This window comes from Ursus americanus, chromosome 35 (genome assembly GCF_024610735.1).
Source record: "Ursus americanus isolate L20-20 chromosome 35, mUrsAme1.1.p, whole genome shotgun sequence".
NCBI lineage: Eukaryota > Metazoa > Chordata > Mammalia > Carnivora > Ursidae > Ursus > Ursus americanus.
In genome coordinates this window covers 20513783-20538193 of record NC_142161.1, presented here as the reverse complement: position 1 = coordinate 20538193, position 24411 = coordinate 20513783, and the positions used below count along the sequence as shown (strand labels likewise).

Here is a 24411-nt window from a genome sequence, read left to right as displayed (position 1 = left end):
CCATTAGAAAAAAAGAAAGGGAATCTTATAATTTGCAACAACATAAATGGACCCTGAGATCATTATGCTAAGTGAAATAGGTCAGAGAAAAACATACTGTATGATCTCATTTATATGTGGACTCTGAAGAAAAAAAAAAAAGGCAAACCCTCAGAAACAGAGAGTAGAATGGTAGTTGCCAGAGTTTGGGGGCTGAGGAAAATGGTGAGATGTTGGTCAATGGGTATAAATTTTTAGTTATAAGTTTTACAGGTCTAATATTGAGGAAGGTTGACTATAGTTAACAATACAGTATTATACACTCAAAAATTACTATAGAGTAGATGTTCTCACCACAAACAAATGTAAATCTGTGATGTGATAGATTGTGCTAGATAACCTTGCTGCAGCCATCATTCTGCAATGTATACTTGTATCAAAACATCACATTATATGCCTTCAACTTACATGTTATATGTCCATTATTTCTCAATAAAGTTTAAAAAATTAAAGAATAAAAGTGAAATAATTCAGAGTATGTTCTTTGTAAGGAATAATATCAAAATAGTAATTAATAGTAGAAGCTCCCCTGGGAAACCCTTATTTTTTTTTTAAATTAACTTTATTACTAAACTACTCATGGTAAAAGAAATCACAGGCAATAGAAAATACTTTGAAATGAATTCATACAAAAACATAAGATAACCAAATCTGAAATATTTATATATGCAGAGCAAGTTCCTAACAAACTATCACTTTTTTTTTTTTTTTTGACAGAGAGACAGCCAGCGAGAGAAGGAACACAGCAGGAGGAGTGGGAGAGGAAGAAGCAGGCTCATAGCAGAGGAGCCTGATGTGGGGCTCGATCCCATAACGCCGGGATCACGCCCTGAGCCGAAGGCAGACGCTTAACCGCTGTGCCACCCAGGCGCCCCCAACTATCACTCTTCTAAATAAAAACAGAAACTCTGGCCAACATACGAAATACAAGCACATGAAGATTCTATAGGGATAACCAATGCAGGCACATTTTAGAAAGAAAACTGTAACTGGAGGAAATGATGAGCAAAAAACATATTTTCCATTTCTGTGGCTTTGATTTTGGGGCAGAGAGAATCACAGGTATATTCTGTTAGGTAGCTAATACTCTGAGAGACAGCCCACTATCTTGCTGGACATAATAACAAGAGAAAGAAGCCTAAGACAACAAGAGCCATTTGAGAATGAGAGGGAATCACTAGTTAAAAGTGAGCTGACGAGTACATTCTCAGATTTTGCATATACACTGTCCAAGTCTCTTTCTGTTCATGAACCATTCACAGGTGAGGAGACTGAAGTCTGGAGTTTGAAGAGCAATTCTCCATGAATATAACAAAGCTTATAGTTTGACTCTGTTAATTGCACGTTAAAACAAACACATCAACATTCTGGAAGAAATATAACAGTACACAGATTTCCCACCACATAACATTTCACAATTGCCAGCATTCTATCTAAAATGACTTGACATACTGTGACAGGACTCGAGAGGGAAAAAAAAATTGTCAACCGATGTCAAGCCCAAGAAGACTCAGATAATGCAGTTACCAGACAATAGTTTAAAGCATGTATTATAACAATGGTCAGTGATGTAAAGACAAATAGAACATACTTATAATAGAAAATCAAGCCAAGGGATCAAATTAATTTAAATTTAATTGAAAACTAAAAAGTTTAGAATTAAATTTGAAGACTAGGGGCACCCGGGTGCCTCAATCAGTTAAGCTGCTGCCTTTGCCTCAGGTCATGATCCCAGGGTCCTGGGTTGGAGACCAGAAGCCCCATGTAGGGCTTCCCTGCTCAGTGAGGAGTCTGCTTCTCCATCTACCCCTCTTCCCCCTCAAGCACTCACATACACACTCTCTCTCTCAAATAAAAATAAAATAAAAATCTTAAAATTTTTTTTTGAAGACTAGGCACAAAAACAAACAGATCAATGGAACAGAGTAGAAAACCCAGAAATGGACCCAGATACATATGGTCAACTAATCTTTGACAAAGCAGGAAAGAACATCCAATGGAAAAAAGACAGTCTCTTCAACAAATGGTACTGGGAAAACTGGACAGCCACATGCAAAAGAATGATTTTGGACCACTTCTTTACACCATCCACAAAAATAAATTCAAAATGGATGAAAGACCTAAATGTGAGACTGGAAAACATTAAATTTCTAGAGGACAACACAGGCAGTAACCTCTTTGACAATGAGTGTAGCAACTTCTTACTAGATAGGTCTTATTTTTTTTTTAAGATTTTATTTATTTATTTATTTGTTTGTTTGTTTGATGGGGAGAGAGAGCGAGCGAGCGACCGAGAGAATGAACCTGCACAAGCAGGGGAAGCAGCAAGGGAGAGGGAGAAGCAGGATCTCCGCTGAGCAGGAAGCCTGATGTGGGGCTCAATCCCAAGACCATGGGATCATGACCTGAGACCAAGGCAGACAATGAAGCAACCAAGCCACTGAGGCACCCCACTAGATAGGTCTCGAGGCAAGGGAAATAAAAGCAGTAATGAACACTGGGAACTTCATCAGGATAAAAAGCTTCTGCACAGGAAAGGAAACAATCAACAAGACTAACAGGCAACCGATGGAATGGAGAATATATTTACAAATGACATATCTCGTAAAGGGTTATCATCCAAAATCTATAGAGAACTTATCAAACTCACCTAAAAAATAAATAAATAAATAATCTACTTTAAAAATGGGCATAAGACATGAATAGACATTTTTCCAAAGAAGACTTCCAGACAGCTAACAGACACATGTAAAGATGTTCAACATCACTCATCATCAGGGAAATACAAATCAAAACTATGAGATATCACCTCCCACCTGTCAGAATGGCTAAAATTTAAAAAAAAGGAAACAACACTTGTTGGTGAGGATGTGGAGAAAGGGGAACCCTCTTATAATGTTGGTGGGTTTGCAAAATGGTGCAGCCACTGTGGAAAACAGTATGGAGTTTCCTCAGAATAGTTAAAAATAGAAAGACCCTATGACCCAGAAAGTGCACTACTAGGTATTCACCCAAAGAATACAAAAATACTGATTCAAAGGGGCACATGCACCTCGATGTTTATACCAGCATTATCAACAATAGTCAAACTATGGAAAGAGTCCAAATGTCCATCAACTGATGAATGGATAAAGAAGAGGTGATGTATGTACATATGTGTGTACATATGTACATATGTGTATATATATTATAAATTATATAATTATACACACACACACACACTGGAATATTATCCACAACAAAAGAATGAAATCTTGTCATTTGTAACAATGTTGATGGAGCTAGAGTATCATGTTAAGTGAAATGTCAGAGAAAGACAAATACCATACGATTTCACTCATATGTGGAATTTAAGAAGACAGATAAAAAGTTTATTACTAAAAAGAAATTTTTTCTGAGTGGATTTAAAAATAAAACAGAGCCTGGGTGGCTAAGTTAAGCATCCAACTCTTGATTTTAGCTCAGGTCATGATCTCAAGATCATGAGATTGAGCCTCGTGTCAGGATCTTTGCTCAGTGGGGTGTCTGCTTGGGATTCTCTCTCTCCCTCTCCCTATGCACCCCCTGTACTCTCTCTCTCTCAAATAAATAAATCTTTAAAAAAATAGAATGGAGCTGACACAATGAAGAATTTAAAAACTTAAAAACACATTATACAATCAAAAGAAGTGGGAGACAGATTTAAATATGAATAAAACCTAAGAATCTATGGGACAATGTCAAAGGTACCATGTACACGTACTTGAATGAGAGAGAGAAATAGGAGGAAAAAAAATTATGAATAAAACTACCCAAATTTTTTAAAAGAAAAAAATACAGAATCAAGAATCAGACAGAATAAATGCCAAGAAAAGTATAGGTAGGCAAATTATAGTCAAGCAGCAGAAAACCAAAAATGAAAAGAAAAATCTTAAAAGGAGCTAGAGGAGAATGACCCATTATATATAAAGAATAAATAATTGCAATGTGGGCTTCTCATCACAAACCATCATAGACCTAAAGACAATGGAACATCTTTAAAGTGTTTAGGGAAAAAATAGAAATTATGTAATTCTTTATGTAGTAAAAATATATATATATATATATATATATATCTCAAAAATGAAGGTAAATTTATTAGAATTTCAGGTAAAGAAAAAGATGGTCTCATCAATGGACCAGCACCATAAGGAATGCTAAAGAGACAACTTTTGACTGAGAAGAACTACCACCAATAGAAAACAAGAAGCTTAAGAAATAAAAATCTTTAGAAACATTTATTATGTATAAATTTTACCTCAGTAAAAGTAATTTTAAAAACTGGATGTTAAGAGATGCTTAAGGAGAATCTGTCTGACACAGACTATCAAAGGGAAAAAAAAAGTGCTTATGAGTTTAAAGTAAATCTGTCAGAACTGCCAATTTAATTTCCTTAACAGAATTTAGAGAGGAGGTGAACAAAAAGTGTTTTAAAATTTTCTGTCTACCAAGTGGATTTATGTCACTTATATACTATGGGAATTAGAGCTACAATTTAATGATATTTCAGATAATATGTTAGTCATCTCACAGATGGTGTGTACATTATAACCTCAGTGAATTGGTTCAATTTCCTCCAACACATTCAATTTTATATAACAGACTTATAAAATGAGAATATAATGGGCACAAAAAGCAAAATTCCATAGTTTAGCAAAACATATTTTTTTTTGTAAGAAAGAGTCTCATAGGAGAATCTTTGCATTTTCTGCAAAATTCATTTTCATAATGACAAGATACAGAATATTTATTGTTAAAATAAATTTGGAAATTCATTAACCACTTGCCCCATGATTTTATTCCTTGAATTTTTATGGCAACTGACTTATTAATAGTCTTCAATAGGCTTTCTTACCTTTATGATGTTAATGACTAATCCAATCTTGAGCATTCTCAAAAGCATGTGGTAACAAATTTATCTTCATGATGTCCGATTAATTCCAATGTATGGAATTATATGGACCCTTTGTTATATGTTATGTATATGTGCCCTCTGCCTTATCTATTAAATAATGAGAGGAATTTAAAGTTTCATGTTTTTCTATTTTTTCTATGTTTACTATAGTTGACGACTTCAGCTATCTTTAATGGTTAGTATATACTACAGATATATTTTAAAAATTATCCGAAAATTTATCAAAATATCAAAAGAAGAGAGATTGGATTTATTTTCTTATAGAGAAATACCTAACTCTTAGGAATACCCAAAGATGAAAGGTGCTGCCTAGGAAGATGTTGGAAGTAATGATCATTCTATGGTATTTAACACAGCTTTGAAGCATTTGGAAAGTCTCTGGATATGATTAATACATTCTAAATAAAATTTTTGAAGATATGGGATTACCCATTTTAAAGTTCTTACTCTAATAATTTATGATTATATGACACAGTGCTTCACATATCATTTAATATATTCTTTAAAGACATTGATTTGAAAAATACGTGATTTATTTGTACTTTAAACTCTTATATAAAAACTCAAAGCCCAAGCAATTAAAGTATCTGTAATACTACGTCAAGTTTTTTTCAATTACATTCTCAATTTCTCATTTACTGCTTTCATCATTTTTTTTTTTTTAGCATTTCTTTGTAAGCAGTCTTCTAGTTATCTTCTACTCTTCATTCTCAACTTAATACACTAAAAACTCATAGAGTCCAACTTCGTCAGCCCCACTCATTTGTAAGGCCCTCTTTGAGCCTGGTGACTGGCAAAGAGTATATGCAAATATGTGCTTATTAAACTTATATATTTCATCCTTAAGAAATTCCACAACGGCTCTCATTTCAGTTAGCTTACCAAGCATTCAGCGCGATGGGAAGCAGATCCTGCCCCTTAGTACATAATGATTTATTGGCATATAGGCATGCCCATTCATTTACATACTGTCTATGTCTGCTAATTTGCTAAAGTAGCAGAGTTGAATAGTTGCATCAGATATTTTTTGTGCCCTAAGAATGAAATATTTATATCGGAACATTTACAGAAAAATTTTGTCAACTCTTTCTCAAGTTACCAAACGTTTTTTGTTTGTTTTTTGTTTCAGTTTTGCTTCACTCTACCTTTCCTGTGAGACTAAAATGCAGTGAGGGAGCAGTAACATTTGTAAAGTATTCTGCTTCCAGAGTTATATAATCAGGATGTTATTCCAAAGTGTTTCACTTGGTCGCTAAATCCTGTTGAATCGCTTCGTTACCTTCTCCAAAAACTGAGAGGTTAATTTATAAAATAGGTAATAACATTGACACAACAGTATTTGATGAGATGATGCAAACTCAGTGGCTTGGTATCCGGTAAAAACTCAGGGCATTATGCTGATCCATGAGAACTTGCAAGTTCCCTGAGTTTAGATAATCTATCAGAGATTACCTGATTTAGATATTAAAAGACACTAGATCCTGCGCCTTAAACCTCTCAAGCCAATTCAAAATCTACTACATTCCCATCCTTTCTAGATCCAAATGCAGTATTTGAGAGAAATCCCACATTGATAACATTGGTGTCAAATACAGAGAACGCATCCTCCAATGCTTCCATTCAACCACTTCATACTGGGACTTCTTTCTTGAACCCTCCAACTTTCCATACTCTCTTACCTGATACTCTCACTTGTATTTCACTTAAAAAATAATCTCTGAAGAGAAAACTCATCTTTCCACTAAATGCTACAAATTCACATGTATTTCTGCAAATACTATGTGCATTTCATACTGTTAATATGACCTTTACAACCCCTTCCCTTGAACTATGAATCCATTCCCTATTATCAATACAAGGATGTTGATCCAGCAATTACCATTTGCAGCATTGCATTATTTTTCCCTTTGTTTAAATCATTCCTATGGCCATAGAAAGATGCTAAAACATGCTCCAGTAAAAAGGAAAACAACTATAATTCTATGTATCTCTTCACTATTTGTGAAGAACCCATTTTCTTTATAGCCCTTTATATCAAAAGTTCTCTAAATTTGTGTACCCACACCAGCTTTAATTCTTTACCTATTTTCTTTTAAATTGACTTCAGACATGTGTTACCAATTCCACCAATTTTATTTTTAACAATGACTTCCATGTTACCAAATCTAATGAACAATTTTCAGTCTTTACCAAATTCAGCCATACATCATTTACTATACTTGATTACTCCCTCCTTCTTAATATGTGTTTTACTTCACTTTACAAAACATCATTTTCCTGGTTTTCCTCTGTCTCAGTATTTGTTTCTTCTTTTATTTTGCTGGATTATATTCCTTCTCATTAGTAAATGATACAATTCCCCACAACTAAGTCTTCAGAACCCTTCTTTATACAACATTTCCATGTATTCTAGTCAAGTTTCATAGCTTTAAATATTGTAGACTGAGTTTTGATCTACAGCTTCCATTACAGAGGGATAAAAAGCTGCTTGAAGGAAAAACCCCTATAGGAATTATGGCAAGGGAAGCCTTGACACAAAACTATGTCCTCTCTGCCAAATTCATAGTAAGCACCTTCATCTCAATGTTAGTAAGCGAATTAAACCTATAGCACCCCTGATATTCTCTAGCTCAATAAACAGCATTTGCTCAGACCCAAAAAAGCCAAAGTGAGTTATCCCTGAATTGTCTCTTTTTCTCAGAGTTGACATCTATCTACCCCTTAGCAAGTCTTGTCAGCTCCACCTGTAAATTATATGCCTAATGTAGTCACTTCTCTGTAGTTTTTATGCTATTATATTTGACCAAGCCAATATCACCTCCTTCAGTGACATAAACAATTTATTTTATTACATTTAAATCAGCTCATGTTATTTCTTTTCTTTTTTTTTTTTTTTAAGATTTTATTTATTTACTTGACAGGGAGAGACAGCCAGCGAGAGAGGGAACACAAGCAGGGGGAGCGGGAGAGGAAGAAGCAGGCTCCCAGCAGAGCAGGGAGCCCGATGCAGGGCTCAATGCCAGGTACCTGGGATCATGCCCTGGGCCGAAGGCAGACGCTTGACAATCGATTGAGCCACCCAAGCACCCCAAAATCAGCTCATGTTATTTCTTGTTTGACAATGTTCCGTGAGGGTGCCAGGGTGGCTCAGTCAGTTAAGTGTTTGCCTCTCGCTCAGGTCATGATCTCAGGGTCGTGGAATCGAGCCCTATGTCAGGCTCCCTGCTCAGCTTCTCCTCTGCCCCTTCCCTTACTCATGCTTTCTCTCTCAAATAAATAAATTCTTTAAAAATAAATAGTCATAAGTAGGAACCTTAAGGATGAAGATAAACTCATTCTTCTTACGGTAATGATAATTCTCACTCTAGTGAGAATTTACAAATTCCCAAAGTTCTTCAATGTTTTATCACTTCATTGATTTTTAGATTATTTAAAACTTAAGAATCTTCATAAGATGAAGAGCAAGTTGGATTTCAACAAAATGTATCGGAGGTGGCTCTGGTGATTGCAGATTGCAGATTGCAATCAAGAGCAAAGTTGGGTCAATAATGGTTGAAGGTAAGTACCAGGGTCTGATTACAATAGGAAGAGGACCAGTCTTGGTATGGAAGACTGTTTTTCTAGCTACTGAGGCTTCTCCTTTCAGTTTGTAATAATAATACGTCGCACAAAATATTACCTCTGTAGCCTCACTAGAACATCAACTTGACTACATATACCTCCTTTTCAATACAATAGGAAAACCTCACCTCATAGAACTACATAAGGGCTTTTTTTATTTTTTGTTTAGTGGAAAGCAAATTTGATTGTTAGTTTTCCATTAAAAGGATCAGGAGTCTATTTCTACCAAATTTTTAGTTTGTAAATGAATGTTTTCATGTAACAATACCTTCTATATTAATATCAATGCAAATAACTATATTCTTTCAAAAACAAGCATCAATTTGGTGTAAAGGCTTAAAATCATAAGCCCGACATTCTTAAATTAGCTATTCCTGTTTTACCTGAGGAAGAGAAACACAAAGCTGTTCAAATTGACTTTCTTTTCCTCCTGAGGATCAAATAAATTATTAAAACTTATGTAAAAGTTATGCTCTTATAGAAATTTAAACTAGCTTCTGAATCCTGAGATATTTCAAAGGATAGGCTTGCAAATTCACTGTAACAATCTTTTTTAAAGTTAATGGCTTTCACTTTCCTTTTTTGAATAAAACCTTGCAAATAAACCTCAAATATCACGTGGAAAAATGTACCTCCACTATTTTTACCATGCTAAACTACTATCATTACTAGTTTCTTTCTTTCTTTCTCCTTCCCAGAAAGATATATTTCCCACAGATTTGTAATTATCATGACATTAAAATACATTCATTCAACAGGTAAGCTTATTTATTTTTCTAGATCATTTTGGTAAACAAGCTTTAATGCTAAAACCTTATTTATGAGTAAATCACTCCTGGGGTGCCTTGGTAGCTCAGTTGGTTAAGCAGCCAACTCTTGATTTTGGCTCAGGTCATGATCTCAGGGTTCTGGGATCAAGCCCCATGATTCAAGCCCCACAACAGACTCTGTGCTCAGCAGGGAGTTGGGTTGACGATTCTCTCTCTCCCTCTGCCTCTGCCCCTCCCCCTACTTACATGCACACTCTCTAAAATAAATGGGTAAATCTTTAAAAAAATAGAAAACAGTAAATAACTCCTGCTCAATTCCTCCAGAGGGAGGTGAACCAAGCAATAAACAATACAGGTTAAGTGGATAATTATCAAAATACATTCATAAATGAATCAATAATAATCTCTCCCCTGTTCACAACTTTCCAGTGACTTAAAACTTTTATTTGTAAGATAAAATCCCAATATTTATCAATTAAAGTGAATGAGCTTCCCTATTTATTAAAATTAGACTTATTATGTTTATGTTCTCTGAGAAAAGTCTGCTGGCTTTGTTCCTTGGAAATAAAGTTTGGATTCTGTTTATTGCTTTATAGTGTGATTTAAAACAGGCTTATTCTCAAGCTTTTCTTCTCCCTGCAAACCACACCAAACTACAGGTCATTCTCTGCCCTGAAACTGTGGATCTTTGTGTATGAGCTTTCTCAGTTTGAAATGCCTTAACTGAATACACCCTTCTGGGACATGAAATACTCCTATTCATTCTTCTCAAACCAAGAAAGTTTTTACCCGCTGGTGTGAAAACTTTCTTGATAATAGATTCAGACAATAATACTTTTCCCTCTCATTTTACCTTACAGATACATCCTTAATAGTATTTTAAAATTATCCTGCTCGGGGAGGGGGGATGCCTGGGTGGCTCAGTTAATTAAGCATCCAACTCTTGATTTCAGCTCAGGTCATGATCTCAGGGTCATGAGATCAAGTGCCCTGTTGGGCTCCATGCCGAACATGGAACCCGCTTAAGATTCTCTCTCTCCCTCTCCCACTGCAACCCTCAATGCTGGCTCATGTGCTCTCTCACTCTCTCTTAAAAAAAATAAAAAATCTGCTAGGATATTTGATTTTATTTTACTTATAAAATTTCAACCACTTCTGACAATGCCAAACATAAGAAGACTAAGAAAAAAAAATATCTATTTTGTGAGCCCAAGAATTGGGGGTCACAGGGTTAAATATATTGATTAGTTATATCTGAGTCTCATAAACCTTTCCAATGTATAGAAAAATCAGTATAAATAATTTAAGTTCATTTTAATCAATAAACTTTCTCTGTCAATGCCCTTAGTCAATGTTTTAGCTAAAATTCCTGGATAGAACAAAAAATAAAAAATAAAAATAAAAAAAGCTAAAGGCTGAAATATTTCCTTACAACTACTGTCATCAATATAAAATATTTATGACACTAGAATTTTCCTGAAACACATAGACAACCAAAAAATGGCTTTTCCTTCACCAAAAGTAAAATACGATTTTTATTTTGATTTTATGTTTGACATACTTCAATTTTTTATCTTTACTGGTGTAAAACAGAATGCCTAAAATTAAATTCAAATTTCAAAGGATGAACTGGAGTGTCTCATATCATTTTTTTTTAGAAATGATACTAACATGATTATCATACCCTAAAAATATTATGAGCCTAATTAAAGAAGCTGAGGGAATAATGCAAATATATTTTGTCTTTGCTTTTAATTTTACATGAAATATTCATGTGCTAACTTATACCCTGAATGTTTAAACAGTGCCATTCTCAAAATAGACTATATTGTGACTGCTACTAGCCTACCTACCCCTTTCCATTCTCTCCTTTTTTCTAAGATAAGCCTGGTTTTGTTTGGGAGACATGAAACACGGAAACAGTACTTTATCTAACAGCCTCCTTTACAGTTAGTGATGGCTCTATGACATATTTCAAGACAATACTATATAACAGTTATTTCTGATTTCTGGGCAGGGTTTCTAGGAAATGTTCAAGACAGATATGAAAATTATAGCAGGTAGTACCTCTAGATTCAACAGCAAATGCAAATTGTCCCTATGGGGAAAAAATTAAGCATATCCATTAGACTGAGTTTAGTCAAGTATGAGCTAAACACAAAACCAAAATCTATAAGCACAATTAGGAGCAAGATTCAACAGATATAACCTCCAAAGACATCCAGTAGTGGAATTTAAAAATAGACTCTAAATTACCGTATATACATTACACAGAAAAATAAAATGGGGTTAAAAATTGACCAAAGAACAAGATGCTATCAAATGTAACCACATAGGGGCACCTAGGTGGCCCAGTTGGTTAAGTGACTGACTCTTGGTTTCAGCTCAGGTCATGATCTCATGGTTGTGATATCGTGCCCTGCATCAGGCTCGGCACTCAGCCTGATGGGATTCAGCTTGATGGAATTCTCTCTCCCTCTCCCTCTGCCCCTCCAGTTCGTGCTTTCTCTCTCTCTCTCTCAAATAAATAAATCCTTTAAAAGTGTAATTAGGTCACTTTTTTTTTTAATTTCCTTTAATGAAAAATATAAGTATTACCATTATAAACTTGATGAATAGTTTATCCAGCAAAATGGACATAGATAGAATGTTTATAAACTTGAAGATAGACTAGAATATGTTGCCTATCATGTTACATAAAAAGGCAGGGAGATAGAAAATATGAATAAAAAGACCCAAACCTAATTCCAAAAGATAATGAAGTGGTTGTTTTTGTTAGTTAAAAATTTTATAATTAAAAAGAGTCTTATAATTAGCCATAGTATCTTTCAAATGTAACAGATTGGCATAGGACTCTGGCCTGGAAAAAACTGAAGGCAAGAGTCAGTGGCTAGAACTGACTTACCCAATGTCAAAGGGAAGAGACTAGACTATTTTGCTAAGAGCCTGTATTTCCAAAATTTGGAGGAAGACGGTAGGCTAGCTTCTCACAGATGAGATGTGGATCTCACAAAAGAGAGGCAGACCAGGTCCATTTGGGGAAGAAACGGAAAGATGAAAACTGCCTGAATGGATAAAACACAATGAAAGCGATGAATCACTGGAGACCAAGGGTCAAAGACAAAGTTTTAAGTAGAAAGCCTGAGAATTTATCACTATGTGAAGAGAATCTGTAATGAGAAATTCTCAAAGGAGTAAGGTGACCTCTAGGGGAACCTACAAAACAGCCAACTATTTTGCAACCACAGCGTCCGGAGGACACTAACAGTAAATTATTAAGGTCAAGAATGTTCTGAGTTTCCTCTTACTTCCTCTGTCTTATAGTTCCAACTCTCTAGAGGTCCCAAACAGTGATTACACTAGTGTAATCAACTGGTTATATTATGTACCATCCGCCCTGTGTTGGGCCTAAGAAGTTGGTGGGAGCACATACACAGTAGCTATGGCAAAGAAGTATAATCTAAACTTTTATCCCAACCTTCCCTTTTTTTCTCTTGAAAATTAGTAACTTCTATTTCAATCATTTTTTCACTGTGCGACAAATATTTTCTGCTTTAATTCATATATTCTGAAAAATGCAGAAAACAGTGGCATGCTTTAATCAGTCACTTCTATTTGCTCTAAACTTTACCCCAACCAAAAGAGCTGTTATTTAAAATGAACAAAATATCATGTCTCCAAATCACTTTTAATGATTTTCTGCAACACTCAACAATTTAGAATTCAGAATTATTATTTGAAGGAGATTTTTAACAATGATCTTTCTAATTATCAAACAGACCTATATGTGGCAGAAAAACTGGAAAGCCCAGGAAAGCAAATAGTGGTAATTTCCCCTGGTTGTAATTTCACCTACCAGAAATAAACAATGTTAAGAGCCTTGCAATAGGTTTTCCTCAAGTTTGAAATGCACATTTTTTATATAATCATATGAAACTATTTTATACTCTTTTTCTCTTACCAATTTAACACCTTTTCCCCATTAACGTATGTAAGACTTCAGCATGATTTTACATTAGTCTTACCGCATTTCATTATACTGATTAACCACAATTATTTAATCAGATCGTATTTTGACAATTTAGGCTTTTTCCCATTTTTTTTCACAAACATAAATCCAAATATGATAAATGTCTTCATTATGCATCTTTGAACATTATGTTTACAAATTAAAATTTTTATAATTCAGAAAAGGCTACAACTCAGGCTCTAAGATGGGAAAGTAATACGAGTGTGAGCAGTGTGGTTGTCCACAGATCCATAAATTGACTGATATTATACAACTATCTCAGTAACATGCAAGTCAAAACTATAGTACTAAAAATTTGAGAATGTGGAAGATTTTCTGAAATAAACTAATTTAAATTTTCAAAGTAACTATACTAATTCTGAAGTGTGTCTAATTCAGTTTTACTCTCATACAAAGCAGTAAGATTGAAAACAGATTTTAAAAGCAGAGTCCCAAGCAATGAACTGAAATATCTTATGCCTATTTTCTTCATTTTGCAGGACATAAAAATAGTTCTTTGTAATCTCCTCTAAAATGGTTACTTTTAATATTCCTTAACCAGTTTTTCCAAGAGCTTTTTCCCCTCACTGATTCATCTAAAAAATTATTCAAACGTAATTTTCCCTAAAAGAATCTCTATATAAGTCACTGTTCCACATTTCTACACTTACCTATTTTTTTTTTTTTTGCACTCAAATCTAATTCCAGGAACTCATAAAAGTGCCAGTGTGAATGCTCTCCATTGATTTAGGATCCTGAAATTTAATTTTTAGTCTACTAGCCTTACCAACTAAAATTCAAATGAGGTGTTCATATTTTCTTCATGTCTCTCTATATTCTTACAGCATTGTATCAACATCCCTGAAGATATTTTTTAATCACTTAGCCATTAGCAAATACTAACAAAGTAATTATTGTAGAGTTTGTGCCCTTAGTAAAATCAGTTCAGCCTCATGCAAACTTTATAGCAAAGAATATTTTAAAGCAGTGGTTCTCAAATTTTTAGCATGCATAAGGATAAGCTTGTTAAAATACAGATTTGATAAATCTGGGTAAAACCACAGAATGTGCATTCCTAAAAATTTCCCGCTTGATCCTGATGTTCCTTTTCTGGGGACTACAATTTTAGGTTCTAAGGTACGTGGACACAGTTCTCATATTATGTGGATTTTTCTATATGGATATTGTAAATATTAAATCAAATATAAATGTTTAAGTCATTTATGAATTCAGATCCTCACTACAAACCCTTATCAGTTAATAAGCAAGTCATTTAAACTTTCTGAGCTTCAGATTCCTTATGTATAATAGAAACATTATTCATATCTTATGTATTATATAACAGTAATCTAATAGAAATAATGCAATGCATGTAATTATATATAGTAAATTAATAGTCATAATATCTATCCAATGGGTTGTCATGAGAGTTAAATAAATTTACATATATATAACTGTGAAAATAGTGGCTACATATTGCCAGTGGGGGATAGAGAGAATGATCTTGACAAAGGAAAGAGTTACAAGAAAAAAAAAAGTACTCTGAGTCAGTAACAGAAATGACCAACAGGAAGAAAACAACAACAACAACAACAAAAACAGTGGAAGAAATAAATTTAAGAAATTCCTTAATCAATGAAAAGGCAGTGAAAAATGACGGCAGGTACAGATGAAGATACTTAAGAATAGTAACAAAGAGGAAAGTAAGACACAGAAGAATATGCTTCATGATTCCACTGTACACAGATGAAAACCAGGCAAAACAAATCCATCATATTAACAATGCGTATAGTGATTACCTCTGAGGAGGTGTTTCAGAGTAGCACAAAGTGGCCTTTTGAGGTCATATTTTTATTCTATTTCCCAACCTGGCTGGAGGTTACAGCGTGTGCATTTTTATGAGAATGTATTGATCTAAATATTTAAGATCAGTGCACTTTTCTGTAGGTAGTTTTACTTCAATAAACAATGTAATAAGATATTTTGAAACATAGTTTAATTTATAAATCACATTATAAATTTACTTTAGCCCTTTATATAAAATGCCTTCATTGGCATCCCCATTTCAGTGTTCCAAAGTGAAATTATCTTAAACTGCTCTTGTTATTCTGCTCTCTGTTCCACCACTCACGACTATACATCTGATCATTCTTGCATCTGCTGTCTCTGTAGGCGACACCATTCATTATCTACCCAGTTGTCCTTATTGAAAGCTCAGGAATCCTCTACTCCACCCTCTCTCACCCCCATATCAATTAGTCATCAAATTTTTTTGGTACTTTATCTCTTTGATTTTTAAGTTTGTTTTCTCAGTCTCCAAACTGTATCACTTTGCTTCCTGCCTCTCATTAGCAGACAAAATCAGCAAGAAAAAACTATCTTAGATTGCCTGTTGACAATCTTTTGCATATGTTGTTTCTCTCTCTAGAATGCCCATCCTACTTTTCTCTACCAGATGACTTTTATTTATCTTCAAATTCTATTTCAAGCATCACTTCACTTTATTCCAATTACAAAGGAAAATAATCACTTAATTTTCCTTCTATGTTTGGGCCTTTTCACAAACTTTTCAAAAACCGAACAATAAAGGACAGCAGCATATTCAATTCTTTCCTGATTTTTCTTCATCATCTCCTTTCTCTGCACAGATTGAAAATTTGAAAGTCATAATGCATTTTTGTCACCACATCACTTTAAAAAAGCATATCCTTGTAGACTAGCACTGGATTCAACACACCATGTTCCTTTTCCTTATCAACTGTCTACATTCAGTCAAAAGCTGCATCAAAATCTTTATGCAACAAATACTTGAATATTAGTAAATTGTTTTCTGTTTTCTATTCCACTTACTAGTATCTAGTTCAACCCAAAATTTGATGAAACTAGTAACCTGATATGTGTCAAACAGAATCCCAGATACACTGTCAGATAGCTGCTCTGAGCTCAGATATAAGGACTGTATGTTGTTTTGTCTCCAAGCACTATTTCTCCTAAATTATGAAGCATTTGGTGATGTTTATTTCTCATCATTTTTTGTCAGATGTATCATTGCCAGAAATAACAAGTCAAAACTTCAGTAAACCTCTACAAATATCTGATAGTTTGAATTTTTTATTGAGCTACAATTAATTTTCTAAAAAGCTTCAAAATTTATACCATTTTTCTTTTTAAAATAATATTTTGCACTTTAGTGTGTACAGTTGTCAAATGTTTCTACCTACATTTTGATTTTCTCTTCCTCTAAAATGTAATCACATTGAAAACACTTGCCAAAGGTTAACATAAACAGCTAGAAAAATCTTTATTCAATTGACTGAAAATGTCCCTTTTTTCCATGGGAAACTTTTAAACTGCTCTCTACTTCCTGATGACGAATTTATGCTTTCAAACCTATGATTATTTTAATGTAGGAGAAGGAAACCATATTGTGTCAACAAAATTCACCATACTTTAGTTTTCTGCCTCCTCTATGATTAAATTAAGAAACACATACTTAATGGCATTTGCCAATTTCTGGGCTTATTTTGACATGCCTATCTTTCAAAGCCCTTTTGAATTTGGTTTGTTTTCCTGTAGGAATAAACTTTTGGAAAAAAAGAAACATTCCTTCATTACATGCATAGTTATATTTAGGGACCTTATTTCTTACTAAAATTGATGATTTCTGACCTTAATTTTTCTTTGGTAACATCAAACTAGCCTCTGTTCCTTATAACTCCATTTTAAAAAAATCGTATTTGATGTTTTACAGTATTCCACTTCCTTGTTCTTTCCTTCATTACTTATTTTGGTAGATTAATGAAAGACAGAGTTTTCATAGTATACAATTATTTTTATGATCTTCTTTTACTGACTCTTCCACTGTTTAGTAGGCATTTTCTCATTACATTTTCTCTTCCTTTTCCCACAGTTCCTCTTATATTACAGCTTCAAATGAAAGATCTCTTTTTTGTTCTTTTTTATTTAATTGCAACAGTCACCTTTTATATATTCCCACCCCTCAAGACCATTACCACTTCCCTTCTCACCTACATTCATCACTCTTGGTAATGTTCAGGGACAAAACTTGTCACTGTGAGATAAACTGGGTCAATGTAAACTAAAAGGACTAGTTTTTCTCCAACCTTCTCTGTTACTGATCAATACAAAAAATTAAGCTTGCTAGTGAGGAGAGATTAGTCTTTCCTCAACGTAGTAGTTATTTGTTGCTTTTTAACAATATTATCACAATTTTAGGTGCTTAGAAATGCTCACATTTATTATCTCACAGTTTCTGAGGGTCAAAATTCTGGGCACTGCTTACCTTGGTCCTTTGCTTCAGGATCTCATAAAGTTGCAAGCTAGATGTCTGCCAGAGCTAGCGTATCATCTGAGGCTTGACTTTGCAAAGAGCTGCTTCTTGCTGAAGAAAGTTTTTTTTTTTTCTTTTCTTTTCTGGTTGTTGGTCAGAGGCTGTCCTCAGCTCCTTGCCTCATGACCCTCTTCATATGGATATGGACAAGAAGCCAGTCTGTGTCTTCAAATCTGATGAGGGAGAAAGAGTTTCCTGGTAAGATGGCTGAAAATGTACTGTAGTCATATACACATCCCCTCACCTTTGCTGTCTAATGGTTAGAAGCAATTCGAAGATTCCATTAAGTGTCAAGCTTAGGGCATTTCATGAGTGCATGAGGACCAGAAGGTAGGAAACATGGGGACCACCTTTGAGACTATCTACCACAATGAACACAGAACTTAAGGACATTACAGATTTGGGTTTTTTAAAAATATCTTTTCTCCTTGAACGTGTATGTCTGGTGAAAAAAAACAATGAGTAACAGAAATACCCCTGAAATTTGGGACTATGCCAGAACAAGGGCTTGCTTATTTTTTATCTGGAAAATCCAGAATGTAAGAGGCTTGCTAAGCTTGGAGGAATACTACCACACTCCCATCTTGGTCCCTCCTCATGATTCAATGAAAGAGGGGAAGAGAAACAATCCCTCATGGTTCTGTGGAACAAAACAAAGCATTAGCTAAGGAGAAAGAGCTTGGGGGTCTGCCCACTAATTGCCTGGAAAAGCAAAGCTAATTTCATCCAGAAGAGAGAGGATATGTATCACTGCCTAAGCATAAGAAAAATATGGATGCTCTCAGGAGATTCTCCTGGATAGGATTTGGTGAAAGTGAATGCCAAAAATGTATCTATATCACTAAAATGCTCCCAGCTTCAGGGTTCACCTAATGAACCAGACCAAGAAAAAAAGACATTATGCAGTAGGCCATTATCATCAGCATGGGGAACAGAGTAGGTAACAACCCGGTAGTTAGAGAAGTGAAGATATGGCCCTGACAAGCTATGCAAAATCCTTCTTCAACCAATGAGCTATGATCTATTTAAGAAGTTTCTTCTGTTTTATTACCCTCATTGCAAGGATCCATCTGGGGGTTGAAAATCAGACAGGAGGAATCAGGGAAAAAAGAAAACACTGCAACTATGAAAGGTAAAAGTGTAAGACAAGGATAGAGATTATATTTCATTGAATAGTTGCCAAATGAAATTCTAATAGGCATATTAGTTTACAATTGCTATACTGGTGATATTAGCCTATGACATTAAATTATTTGACAGGAACAAAGCTTAGGAATCATTAAGGAATAGTGCATGAATTTTTAAGAATAAAAATTTTCATACTTGAACAAATATGAAATTCTGATCAATTCCAATACAAATATATGACTTTTCAAATTGCCCTGAATAAGATTTAGTGGTCATATATCGGTTTTCTTTATTCACAATGCTACAAATGCATGCTGATGTAGAAACCTCTTTGGTGAAATCTTCCTTGGACACAGGTCTATACCTAAATATGAGGCAAATTCATGTGACTCTTCAGTTTATATATTTATGACTGCTGCCATGTCACTAAATATACTTATGATTTGTTTTTTACTCCAGAGTAAAGGGTGATTAATAATGAGATATTAACTTCCTTATTATATTCAACCATTTCTTTTTCCTATAATCACACTGGAAGTCTCATGAATAGAAATGAAGTTGATCTCTTTAAATAGGAAGTTGTCATCTAAGGAAACAACAAAATTCTAAGTTAAGACACTTAACCCTTGCCTTATTTAATGACTTAATGCCAATGTAGACAGTGTCTGAAATTAAAAAAAAAAAAAAGAATCCTGTATATTTTGAATTCAGTAATCTTCCTTCTAAATACTTCCTTTAAACATACCCAAACACTTCTACAATTTACAGAATGCAATCCCATACCTGGGATATGCAAAAGGCATTCTCAATGCTCTTCAAATTACCAAGGATCTATCCACTACCATTTCCTCTGAATATCTTCAGATAAAGGATTGCCTTTAGATGTTCTCATGACTTGTCTGCTCTCCCTGTGTCTTTTTTCTCTCAACTCATCCTCCCCCCCCCCACCTCTTTAGTTAAAAGAGAACCAACCGGTAGCCAACCTATTACTAAGAAGATCAGCTTTGTTTATTCTACTTTTTTCCACACTCACGCTGCCAGCTCTTCCCACATCTTTCTTAGTTTGAAGTTTTACTCTCCTGTGCCTGCCTACAAGTGCCTCAGGAAAAATAAGTTCCAGGTTCTGTCCTCTCCTTCTTGAAGCATGGAATCTGTGAATGTTCCTTCTGAACTCCTCCACTCCCCTCACTTTTCTTCTTTATAAACTGATCTTCTTTCAGTATCTCAATTTAATAGTCTTTACTTTTACTTCTGGCTATTGCCCCTTTTTCTCTCTTCTCTCACAGGTGGTACTTAAGTCTTTCCAACAAATAACAGGAAAAGTCATTCCATTATCTTATACAAGGACAATTTAAGTCTTGAAAAAGTTTAATTTACAATGTTTCTTAACTAGGAAGACCAGGTGCAAATCATAGACCCTTGAATCCTCACTTCTATTCAATTTCAGTTTGTCAGTGCCACTTCCCTCTTCATTATACTTCACAGCACTCCTGTGAGAAAGCTGAATTACAAGCAATAAGAGAGCCATTTTCCAAACAGAGGAGTTGAAGCAAAGGAGTTAATTGACCTGTGAGTGGAGAAACCACAGAGAACATAATATTCAATCATCCAAACCACACCTTCAGAGCGGGCAAGAATGAATTTTGATTAGTGAGAAAATTGGAATGAATTTTATAGCTAGAACCTCATTAATTCATACTAATTAGAAGCCAAAAAATAAGGATTTTTGAAAAGTTTAAAAGTACAGAATGTTCGAAAGAATTTATTTTCAGTTATTTATAACTTACAGTTATTTAAAGTGTAATAATGATTTGTCGATATAAGTTTTTTAGGCCTGCTTTAAGTATTTGTAATAAAAGTATAGGATCCTATCTAGATAGCTGCTAAGTGCTTAAGAAACTAAGCACATAAATACTTTCAAGCACATATTAACACAAATTTTAAATTGATGCTGTTTAAATAAGTGCATATATCAGTGAATACATCATTTTAATTATACACATACACAATTAGCACACAATAAGGCAGATTAATGATAACTGGACTTCCTGCATGTATTATAGAAATGGAATTCCCTACTAGAATTCAGAGAATGAGAGTCCACATAGCAAAGCAATGTTCTGTCAAAGTCACATGTATTGTCTTCCTTCTCTTGTAGGGTACATCACTGATAGGCTCCCATTTCCATGCTCATTGCCGTAAATAATCCCCTCATTAGAAGTAATTCTAGTACTAGTAGAGTGTCTGTGCTTCCTCCTCTCATCTTTCATACTGGTCAAAGATGGTGGTCCTAAAATTTGTGCTTGATTTAGTCACTTGCCAATAACATTTAATAGTGAATTGTCACATAAAGAATGAAATGAAACTCCTAAGCAAAATACTACAGTTCCATCATAACCTGATCTTGCACTACCCTGTCCTCAACTCCCATTAAACCATAAGATGACGACCTTAAGAAAACAAAACATCATAATTTATGGCCTGGTGTTTTTTAAAGCAGTTCCATCAAATTAAAAATTATTTCCCTATTTCTAAATTTCAAAATTGTACCCATCTATTCAGGTCTACTCTTCATTATATATAACTAAAACAATTTTTCTGATTGCTATGCTAACTTCCTAAAATTATAAACCACTGTCCAGTGCTCAAGATGAATCTTTGCCACATAGTAAGAAACACTTCTGACCTACTTAAGTCATTTCCATATTTTGATCTAGTTGAATAAAATTATCTCCTATACTGTTTTCTCCATTTTTTCCATTCCCCTTTGAACTCAGTCTATTTACACTAAAAGGAAGTCTGAGTAATTGTTATGGTCTCTGACCTTACAACTATTAAACTGACTTTTACTTTGGGTGACTGCTCAGGTTGACTTACTCAGAAAGCTGCTTTTAACGTAGAACTAAAAGATTTGAGAAGTTGGTGAATGTTCCCATAAGACTCAAAAGAGGAAAATAGAAACAATGTTGAGTATTTTAATATAGAGACAATTGGGGCACCTGGGTGGCTCAGTAGTTAAGCACTGCCTTAGGCCCAGGTCGTGATTCCAGCATTCTGGGTTAGAGCCCCACATCAGGCTCCCTGCTCAGCGGGAAGCCTGCTTCTCCCTCTCCAACTCCCCCTGCTTCTGTTCCCTCTCTCGCTGCCTCTCTGTCAAATTAATAAAATCTTTTAAAAAATAAATAAATAAAAAGTAAAATAGAGACAATTTAATTCAGAAAATCGGTCTCTAAAGACAGTAGACTTCTAATTAAAAAAACAAAAGCAAAACAAAACAAAACAAAAAAAAAACCATACCATGCTCATGGTGAGAAGATTTAATAAGGGTTCCAGTTCCAAGATGGTGGAAGAGTAGGAGACCTAAAGTTCATCTGGTACCAGGAATTCAGCTACAGAGCTACCAAACCATTCTGAATACCTATGAACGCAACTGGAGAACGAAGAAAAGAGTAGCAGAAACTCTATGAACAGAAAAGTGACCACTTTCTGCAAGGAGGAGAAAAGATGGCAGAGGCGTAGGGGACGCCTTTGTCAGCGGGTCACCTGAGTCAAGCTGGATGTCTACCACACCATCCTGAAAACCCATAGAATCAGCCTGAGACACAGGAAGATACATCTGGATAGCTACAAACGAACATCTACAGCGCTGAATATTGAGGTACGAAGCGGGGAGCCTTGAATCTGTGCACAGATATCCGAAGATAAACGGAAGGTGGGGGAGCCAATGTGCTCAGGCGCCGGGAAACAGTAGCCACTTGCACTGGGAAGCGGGCTGGACTCCCGGACTGGCACGCCCGAGAGAGCAGACTGAGACCATGAGACTGGGAATGCGCATGCAACCGAACTGAAAACCAGAGCTCTGGTGCGCTCACTGGAACTGGACTAAAACCGGGAGCTCGGGAGCGCACGCGCGTCCAAACGAAGCCGGACCTCCAAAGCGCACACTCGAACTAGACTGAAACCGAAAACTCGGGAGCACATGCGCGAGGAGACTGAAAACTGGAGCCCCAGAGTGCTCACTGGAACCAGACTAAAACCGGAAGCTTGGGAGCCTGTGCGTCCAGACTGACAACCTGCGATCCGGAGCGCACTCGAACCACACTGAAACAGGGAGCTCAGGAACGCACGCGGGAACCAGGAGCAGCTGGCAGTGTTAGAAGCACAAAGGACGGAGATGTGCCGGCCCTGGAAGTGAGGGCTGGGAGAGTGGCTGTGGGATGCACAACCCGAGACGCTGCAGGGTTTTTAGCAGCACAGACAGAAACAGAGTTAAAGAGGCCAAGAGAGCTCAGTGGAGAGCAGACTGCTATCTATCTGTCCTGACACAGAGGCTAGGATGTGGCCACTGCTGCTCTGACTCTCAGAAGAGTCACGGAAAACCATCAGGGAAAGCCGCCAGAGAACAAAACCCTGGAAATACCAGCTCACATTGTGCCCATCCCCATCCCCCCTTGCAGGGGACATGGAGACTCTACCCAAACAGGGTTGCCTCAGTTTCAGCACGGCAGGCCCCTCCCACAGAACGCAGGCTGAAAAATCAAGAAGCCCACATCCCTAAGGCCCCCATAAAACAAGTGCACACTATCTGGGTCCTGGTCAATAATTTGGGCTCTGTACAACCCCCACCTCTCCTCATCAGAATGACAAGGAGGAGAAATCACCCCCAGCAAAGAAAAGATAATGAGTCTGTGGCCTCTGATACAGAACTGATGGATGTGGATATGACCAAATTGTCAGAAATAGAGTTCAGAGTAACAATGGTCAAGATGAAGTGTAGGATTGAAAAAAAAATTAATGAAAATATTAATGAGAATATAGAATCTCTAAGGGTGGAAATGAGAGCAAATCTGGCAGAAATTAAAAATGCTATGAATCAAACGCAGTCAAAACTAGATGTTCTGGTTGTCAGGGTAAATGAGGCAGAAGAACAAATTAGTGAATTTGAGGATGGGATGGTAGAAGAGAAAGTTAAAACAGAAACTTGGCTCAAAAAAATCCAATCTCAAGAATGTAGATTACAGGAGATTACTGACTCAATGAAATGTTTCAATGTCAGAATCAGCAGCATCCCTGGGGGGAGGGGGATGGAGAAAGAGAGAGGTCTAGAAGACATATTTGAACAAACTGTAGCTGAGAACTTCCCCAATCTAGCAAAGGAAGCAAGCATTCATGTCCAAGAGGCAGAGAGGACCCCTCCCAAGATCAATGAGAACAGACCTACACCACAAGACATAATAGTGCAATTCGCAAATATCCAAGGATACAGTATTGAAAGCGGCCAGGGGGAAGAAAATCTTTATGTACAGAGGGAAAAATATCAGAATAATGTCAGAACTGTCTACAGAGACCTGGCAGGCTAGGAAGGGCTGGCAGGGTATTTTCAAACTCTACCTGAGAAGAACATGCAGCCAAGGATCCTTTATCCAGCAAGGCTGTCATTCAGAATTGATGGAGAGATAGGACCTTCCAGGATGGGCAGAAACTGAAGGAATTCGTAACCACCAAACCAGCCCTACAGAAGATATTAAGGGGGGTTCCATAAAAGTAAAAAGGCCCCAAA

At 35.7% G+C, this 24411-nt stretch overlaps 1 long non-coding RNA gene across 1 annotated transcript in view; it reads right to left on the bottom strand.

Moving 5' to 3' along the window:
* Window positions 1-24411, bottom strand: part of LOC148107125 (uncharacterized) — a 79112-nt gene that overhangs the window by 23960 nt on the left and 30741 nt on the right. Inside the window, exon 2 of the long non-coding RNA XR_015723095.1 lies at window positions 17676-17896. This is a non-coding gene — a long non-coding RNA (uncharacterized LOC148107125). The remainder of the gene's footprint in view (window positions 1-17675; window positions 17897-24411) is intronic.